Consider the following 8,963-nt stretch of genomic DNA (forward strand, 5'->3'; position numbering starts at 1 on the left):
TTATTCCCTTAATGACTTTATTCTCTGAATGACTTTATTCTCAGAATGACTTTATTCTCTTAATCACTTTATTCTCTTAATCACTTTATTCTCTGAATGACTTTATTCCCTTAATGACTGTATTCTCTGCATGACTTTATTCTCTGAATGACTTTATTCTCTTAATCACTTTATTCCCTTAATGACTTTATTCTCTTAATGACTTTATTCTCTGGATGACTTTATTCTCTGAATCACTTTATTCTCTTAATCACTTTATTCCCTTAATGACTTTATTCTCTTAATGACTTTATTCTCTTAATCACTTTATTCTCTTAATGACTTTATTCTCTTAATGACTTTATTCTTTTAATCACTTTATTCTCTGAATGACTTTATTCTCTTAATCACTTTATTCCCTTAATGACTTTATTCTCTTAATGACTTTATTTTCTTAATATTATGACTTTATTCTCTTAATCACTTCATTCTCTTAATGACTTTATTTTCTTAATATTATGACTTTATTCTCTTAATCACTTTATTCTCTTAATCACTTTATTCTCTTAATCACTTTATTCTCTTAATGACTTTATTCTCTGAATGACTTTATTCTCTGAATGACTTTATTCTCTTAATCACTTTATTCCCTTAATGACTTTATTCTCTTAATCACTTTATTCTCTTAATGACTTTATTCTCTTAATGACTTTATTCTCTGAATCACTTTATTCTCTTAATCACTTTATTCTCTTAATCACTTTATTCCCTTAATGACTTTATTCTCTTAATCACTTTATTCCCTTAATGACTTTATTCTCTTAATCACTTTATTCTCTTAATGACTTTATTCCCTTAATGACTGTATTCTCTTCATCGCTTTATTCTCTTAATGACTTTATTCTCTTAATCACTTTATTCTCTTAATGACTTTATTCTCTGCATGACTTTATTCTCTTAATGACTTTATTCTCTGAATGACTTTATTCTCTGCATAATCACTTTATTCTCTTAATGACTTTATTCTCTGAATGACTTTATTCTCTTAATCACTTTATTCTCTTTATGACTTTATTCTCTTAATGAATTTATTCTCTTAATGTCTTTATTCTCTTAATGACTTTATTCTCTTAATGACTTTATTCTCTGAATGACTTTATTCTTTTAATCACTTTATTCTCTTAATCACTTTATTCCCTTAATGACTTTATTCTCTTAATCACTTTATTCTCTGAATGACTTTATTCTCTGAATGACTTTATTCTCTGAATGACTTTATTCTCTGAATGACTTTATTCTCTTAATCACTTTATTCTCTTAATCACTTTATTCCCTTAATGACTTTATTCTCTTAATGACTTTATTCTCTGAATGACTTTATTCTCTGAATGATTTTATTCTCTTAATGACTTTATTCTCTTAATCACTTTATTCTCTTAATGACTTTATTCCCTTAATGACTGTATTCTCTAATCACTTTATTCTTAATGACTTTATTCTCTTAATCACTTTATTCTCTTAATGACTTTATTCTCTGAATGACTTTATTCTCTTAATCACTTTATTCTCTTAATGACTTTATTCTCTAATGACTTTATTCTTAATGACTTTATTCTCTTAATCACTTTATTCTCTTAATCACTTTATTCTCTTAATGACTTTATTCTCTTAATGACTTTATTCCCTTAATGACTTTATTCTCTTAATCACTTTATTCTCTTAATGACTTTCTTCTCTGAATGACTTTATTCTCTTAATCACTTTATTCCCTTAATGACTTTATTCTCTTAATCACTTTATTCCCTTAATGACTTTATTCTCTTAATCACTTTTTTCTCTTAATGACTTTATTCCCTTAATGACTGTATTCTCTTAATCACTTTATTCTCAGAATGACTTTATTCTCTTAATCACTTTATTCTCTTAATCGCTTTATTCTCTGAATCACTTTATTCTCTTAATGACTTTATTCTCTGAATGACTTTATTCTCTGCATGACTTTATTCTCTGAATCACTTTATTCTCTTAATCACTTTATTCCCTTGATGACTTTATTCTCTTAATCACTTTATTCCCTTAATGACTTTATTCTCTGAATGACTTTATTCTCTTAATGACTTTATTCTCTTAATCACTTTATTCTCTTAATGACTTTATTCTCTGAATGACTTTATTCTCTTAATCACTTTATTCCCTTAATGACTTTATTCTCTTAATCACTTTATTCCCTTAATGACTTTATTCTCTGAATGACTTTATTCTCTGAATGACTTTATTCTCTTAATCACTTTATTCTCTTAATCACTTTATTCCCTTAATGACTTTATTCTCTTAATCACTTTATTCCCTTAATGACTTTATTCTCTGAATCACTTTATTCTCAGAATGACTTTATTCTCTTAATCACTTTATTCCCTTAATGACTTTATTCTCTTAATCACTTTATTCCCTTAATGACTTTATTCTCTTAATGACTTTATTCTCTGAATGACTTTATTCTCTGAATGACTTTATTCTCTTAATCACTTTATTCCCTTAATGACTTTATTCTCTGAATGACTTTATTCTCAGAATGACTTTATTCTCTTAATCACTTTATTCTCTTAATCACTTTATTCTCTGAATGACTTTATTCCCTTAATGACTGTATTCTCTGCATGACTTTATTCTCTGAATGACTTTATTCTCTTAATCACTTTATTCCCTTAATGACTTTATTCTCTTAATGACTTTATTCTCTGAATGACTTTATTGTCTGAATGACTTTATTCTCTTAATCACTTTATTCCCTTAATGACTTTATTCTCTTAATGACTTTATTCTCTTAATCACTTTATTCTCTTAATGACTTTATTCTCTTAATGACTTTATTCTTTTAATCACTTTATTCTCTGAATGACTTTATTCTCTTAATCACTTTATTCCCTTAATGACTTTATTCTCTTAATGACTTTATTTTCTTAATATTATGACTTTATTCTCTTAATCACTTCATTCTCTTAATGACTTTATTCTCTTAATGACTTTATTTTCTTAATATTATGACTTTATTCTCTTAATCACTTTATTCTCTTAATGACTTTATTCTCTTAATCACTTTATTCTCTTAATCACTTTATTCTCTTAATGACTTTATTCTCTGAATGACTTTATTCTCTGAATGACTTTATTCTCTTAATCACTTTATTCCCTTAATGACTTTATTCTCTTAATCACTTTATTCCCTTAATGACTTTATTCTCTGAATGACTTTATTCTCTGAATCACTTTATTCTCTTAATCACTTTATTCTCTTAATCACTTTATTCCCTTAATGACTTTATTCTCTTAATCACTTTATTCCCTTAATGACTTTATTCTTTTAATCACTTTATTCCCTTAATGACTTTATTCCCTTAATGACTGTATTCTCTTAATCACTTTATTCTCTTAATGACTTTATTCTCTTAATCACTTTATTCTCTTAATCGCTCTATTCTCTGAATCACTTTATTCTCTTAATGACTTTATTCTCTGAATGACTTTATTCTCTGCATAACTTTATTCTCTGAATGACTTTATTCTCTGAATGAATTTATTCTCTTAATCACTTTATTCCCTTAATAACTTTATTCTCTTAATGACTTTATTCTCTGAATGACATTATTCTCAGAATGACTTTATTCTCTTAATCACTTTATTCTCTGAATGACTTTATTCTTTTAATCACTTTATTCTCTTAATCACTTTATTCCCTTAATGACTTTATTCTCTTAATCACTTTATTCTCTGAATGACTTTATTCTCTTAATGACTTTATTCTCTGAATGACTTTATTCTCTGGATGACTTTATTCTCTGAATCACTTTATTCTCTTAATCACTTTATTCCCTTAATGACTTTATTCTCTGAATGACTTTATTCTCTTAATGACTTTATTCTCTGAATGATTTTATTCTCTTAATGACTTTATTCTCTTAATCACTTTATTCTCTTAATGACTTTATTCCCTTAATGACTGTATTCTCCTAATCACTTTATTCTCTTAATGACTTTATTCTCTTAATCACTTTATTCTCTTAATCGCTTTATTCTCTGAATTGCTTTATTCTCTTAATCACTTTATTCTCTGAATGACTTTATTCTCTGCATGACTTTATTCTCTGAATGACTTTATTCTCTTAATCACTGTATTCCCTTAATGACTTTATTCTCTTAATGACTTTATTCCCTTAATGACTTTATTCTCTGAATGACTTTATTCTCTTAATCACTTTATTCTCTTAATCACTTTATTCTCTTAATGACTTTATTCTCTTAATGACTTTATTCCCTTAATGACTTTATTCTCTTAATCACTTTATTCTCTTAATGACTTTCTTCTCTGAATGACTTTATTCTCTTAATCACTTTATTCCCTTAATGACTTTATTCTCTTAATCACTTTATTCCCTTAATGACTTTATTCTCTTAATCACTTTTTTCTCTTAATGACTTTATTCCCTTAATGACTGTATTCTCTTAATCACTTTATTCTCAGAATGACTTTATTCTCTTAATCACTTTATTCTCTTAATCGCTTTATTCTCTGAATCACTTTATTCTCTTAATGACTTTATTCTCTGAATGACTTTATTCTCTGCATGACTTTATTCTCTGAATCACTTTATTCTCTTAATCACTTTATTCCCTTAATGACTTTATTCTCTTAATCACTTTATTCCCTTAATGACTTTATTCTCTTAATGACTTTATTCTCTTAATCACTTTATTCTCTTAATCACTTTATTCTCTTAATGACTTTATTCTTTTAATCACTTTATTCTCTGAATGACTTTATTCTCTTAATCACTTTATTCCCTTAATGACTTTATTCTCTTAATCACTTTATTCCCTTAATGACTTTATTCTCTTAATGACTTTATTTTCTTAATATTATGACTTTATTCTCTTAATCGCTTTATTCTCTTAATCACTTTATTCTCTTAATGACTTTATTCTCTGAATGACTTTATTCTCTGCATGACTTTATTCTCTGAATGACTTTATTCTCTTAATCACTTTATTCCCTTAATAACTTTATTCTCTTAATGACTTTATTCTCTGAATGACTTTATTCTCAGAATGACTTTATTCTCTTAATCACTTTATTCTCTGAATGACTTTATTCTTTTAATCACTTTATTCTCTTAATCACTTTATTCTCTTAATGACTTTATTCTCTTAATCACTTTATTCTCTGAATGACTTTATTCTCTGAATGACTTTATTCTCTGAATGACTTTATTCTCTTAATCACTTTATTCTCTTAATGACTTTATTCTCTTAATGACTTTATTTTCTTAATATTATGACTTTATTCTCTGAATGACTTTATTCTCTGCATGACTTTATTCTCTGAATGACTTTATTCTCTGAATGACTTTATTCTCTTAATCACTTTATTCCCTTAATAACTTTATTCTCTTAATGACTTTATTCTCTGAATGACTTTATTCTCAGAATGACTTTATTCTCTTGATCACTTTATTCTCTGAATGACTTTATTCTTTTAATCACTTTATTCTCTTAATCACTTTATTCCCTTAATGACTTTATTCTCTTAATCACTTTATTCTCTGAATGACTTTATTCTCTGAATGACTTTATTCTCTGAATGACTTTATTCTCTTAATCACTTTATTCTCTTAATCACTTTATTCCCTTAATGACTTTATTCTCTTAATGACTTTATTCTCTGAATGACTTTATTGTCTGAATGACTTTATTCTCTTAATCACTTTATTCCCTTAATGACTTTATTCTCTTAATCACTTTATTCTCTTAATCGCTCTATTCTCTGAATCACTTTATTCTCTTAATGACTTTATTCTCTGAATGACTTTATTCTCTGCATAACTTTATTCTCTGAATGACTTTATTCTCTGAATGAATTTATTCTCTTAATCACTTTATTCCCTTAATAACTTTATTCTCTTAATGACTTTATTCTCTGAATGACATTATTCTCAGAATGACTTTATTCTCTTAATCACTTTATTCTCTGAATGACTTTATTCTTTTAATCACTTTATTCTCTTAATCACTTTATTCCCTTAATGACTTTATTCTCTCAATCACTTTATTCTCTGAATGACTTTATTCTCTTAATCACTTTATTCTCTTAATAACTTTATTCTCTTAATGACTTTATTCTCTGAATGACTTTATTCTCTGAATGACTTTATTCTCTTAATCACTCTATTCTCTGAATGACTTTATTCTCTGAATGACTTTATTCTCTTAATCACTTTATTCTCTGAATGACTTTATTCTCTTAATCACTTTATTCCCTTAATGACTTTATTCTCTTAATGACTTTATTTTCTTAATATTATGACTTTATTCTCTTAATCACTTTATTCTCTTAATGACTTTATTCTCTTAATCACTTTATTCTCTTAATCACTTTATTCTCTTAATGACTTTATTCTCTTAATGACTTTATTCTCTGAATGACATTATTCTCAGAATGACTTTATTCTCTTAATCACTTTATTCTCTGAATGACTTTATTCTTTTAATCACTTTATTCTCTTAATCACTTTATTCCCTTAATGACTTTATTCTCTTAATCACTTTATTCTCTGAATGACTTTATTCTCTTAATCACTTTATTCTCTTAATAACTTTATTCTCTTAATGACTTTATTCTCTGAATGACTTTATTCTCTGAATGACTTTATTCTCTTAATCACTCTATTCTCTGAATGACTTTATTCTCTGAATGACTTTATTCTCTTAATCACTTTATTCTCTGAATGACTTTATTCTCTTAATCACTTTATTCCCTTAATGACTTTATTCTCTTAATGACTTTATTTTCTTAATATTATGACTTTATTCTCTTAATCACTTTATTCTCTTAATGACTTTATTCTCTTAATCACTTTATTCTCTTAATCACTTTATTCTCTTAATGACTTTATTCTCTTAATGACTTTATTCTCTGAATGACTTTATTCTCTGAATGATTTTATTCTCTTAATCACTTTATTCCCTTTATGACTTTATTCTCTTAATCACTTTATTCCCTTAATGACTTTATTCTCTTAATGACTTTATTCTCTGAATGACTTTATTCTCTGAATGACTTTATTCTCTTAATCACTTTATTCTCTTAATCACTTTATTCCCTTAATGACTTTATTCTCTGAATGACTTTATTCTTTTAATAACTTTATTCTCTGAATGACTTTATTCTCTTAATCACTTTTTTCTCTGAATGACTTAATTTTCTTAATCACTTTATTCTCTTAATGACTTTATTCTCTTAATCACTTTATTCTCTTAATGACTTTATTCTCTGAATGACTTTATTCTCTGAATGACTTTATTCTCTTAATCACTTTCTCTTAATGACTTTATTCTCTTAATCACTTTATTCTCTGAATGACTTTATTCTCTTAATGACTTTATTCTCGTTATATTATGACTTTATTCTCTTAATGACTTTATTCTCTTTATATTGTGACTTTATTCTCTTAATATTATGACTTTATTCTCTTAATATAATGACTTTATTCTCTTAATATGATGACTTTATTGTCTTAATATGATGCCTTTATTCTCTTAATATGACTTTATTCTCTCAATATGATGACTTTATTCTCTTAATATTATGACTTTATTCTCTTAATATTATGACTTTATTCTCTTAATATGATGACTTTATTCTCTTAATATGATGCCTTTATTCTCTTAATATGATGACTTTATTCTCTTAATATTATGACTTAATTCGCGTTATATTATGACTTTATTCTCTTAATGACTTTATTCTCTTAATGACTTTATTCTCTGAATGACTTTATTCTCTTAATCACTTTATTCTCTTAATCACTTTATTCTCTTAATGACTTTATTCTCTTAATCACTTTATTCTCTGAATGACTTTATTCTCTTAATCACTTTATTCTCTTAATGACTTTATTCTCTTAATGACTTTATTCACTTAATGACTTTATTCTCTGAATGACTTTTTTCTTTTAATGACTTTATTCTCTTAATATTGTGACTTTATTCTCTTAATATTGTGACTTTATTCTCTTAATATGATGACTTTATTCTCGTTATATTATGACTTTATTCTCTTAATATAATGACTTTATTCTGTTAATATGATGACTTAATTCTCTAAATATGATGACTTTATTCTCTTAATATTGTGAGTTTATTCTCTTAATATAATGACTTTATTCTCTTAATATTATGACTTTATTCTCTTAATATGATGACTTTATTCTCTTAATATGATGACTTTATTCTCTTAATATTGTGACTTTATTCTCTTAATATTATGACTTTATTCTCTTAATATGATGACTTTATTCTCTTAATATTATGACTTTATTCTCTTAATATGATGCCTTTATTCTCTTAATATGATCACTTTATTCTCTTAATATTATGACTTTATTCTCTTAATATGACTTTATTCTCTTAATATTGTGACTTTTTTCTCATTATATTATGACTTTTCTCATTATATCATGACTTTTTTCGTTATATTATGACTTTTCTCGTTATATTATGACTTTATTCTCGTTATATTACGACTTTTCTCGTTATATTACGACTTTTCTCGTTATATCATGACTTTATTCTCGTTATATTACGACTTTTCTCGTTATATTACGACTTTTCTCGTTATATTATGACTTTATTCTCGTTATATTACAACTTTTCTCGTTATATTATGACTTTATTCACGTTATATTACGACTTTTCTCGTTATATTATGACTTTATTCTCGTTATATTACGACTTTTCTCGTTATATTATGACTTTTCTCGTTATATCATGACTTTTCTTGTTATATCATGACTTTTCTCGTTATATCATGACTTTTCTCGTTATATCATGACTTTTCTCGTTATATTATGACTTTATTCTCGTTATATTACGACTTTTCTCATTATATTATGACTTTCCTCGTTATATTATGACTTTTCTCGTTATATCAT

The sequence above is a fragment of the Cheilinus undulatus genome, linkage group 13 (assembly GCF_018320785.1).
Source record: "Cheilinus undulatus linkage group 13, ASM1832078v1, whole genome shotgun sequence".
In the NCBI taxonomy this organism is placed as follows: Eukaryota; Metazoa; Chordata; class Actinopteri; order Labriformes; family Labridae; genus Cheilinus; species Cheilinus undulatus.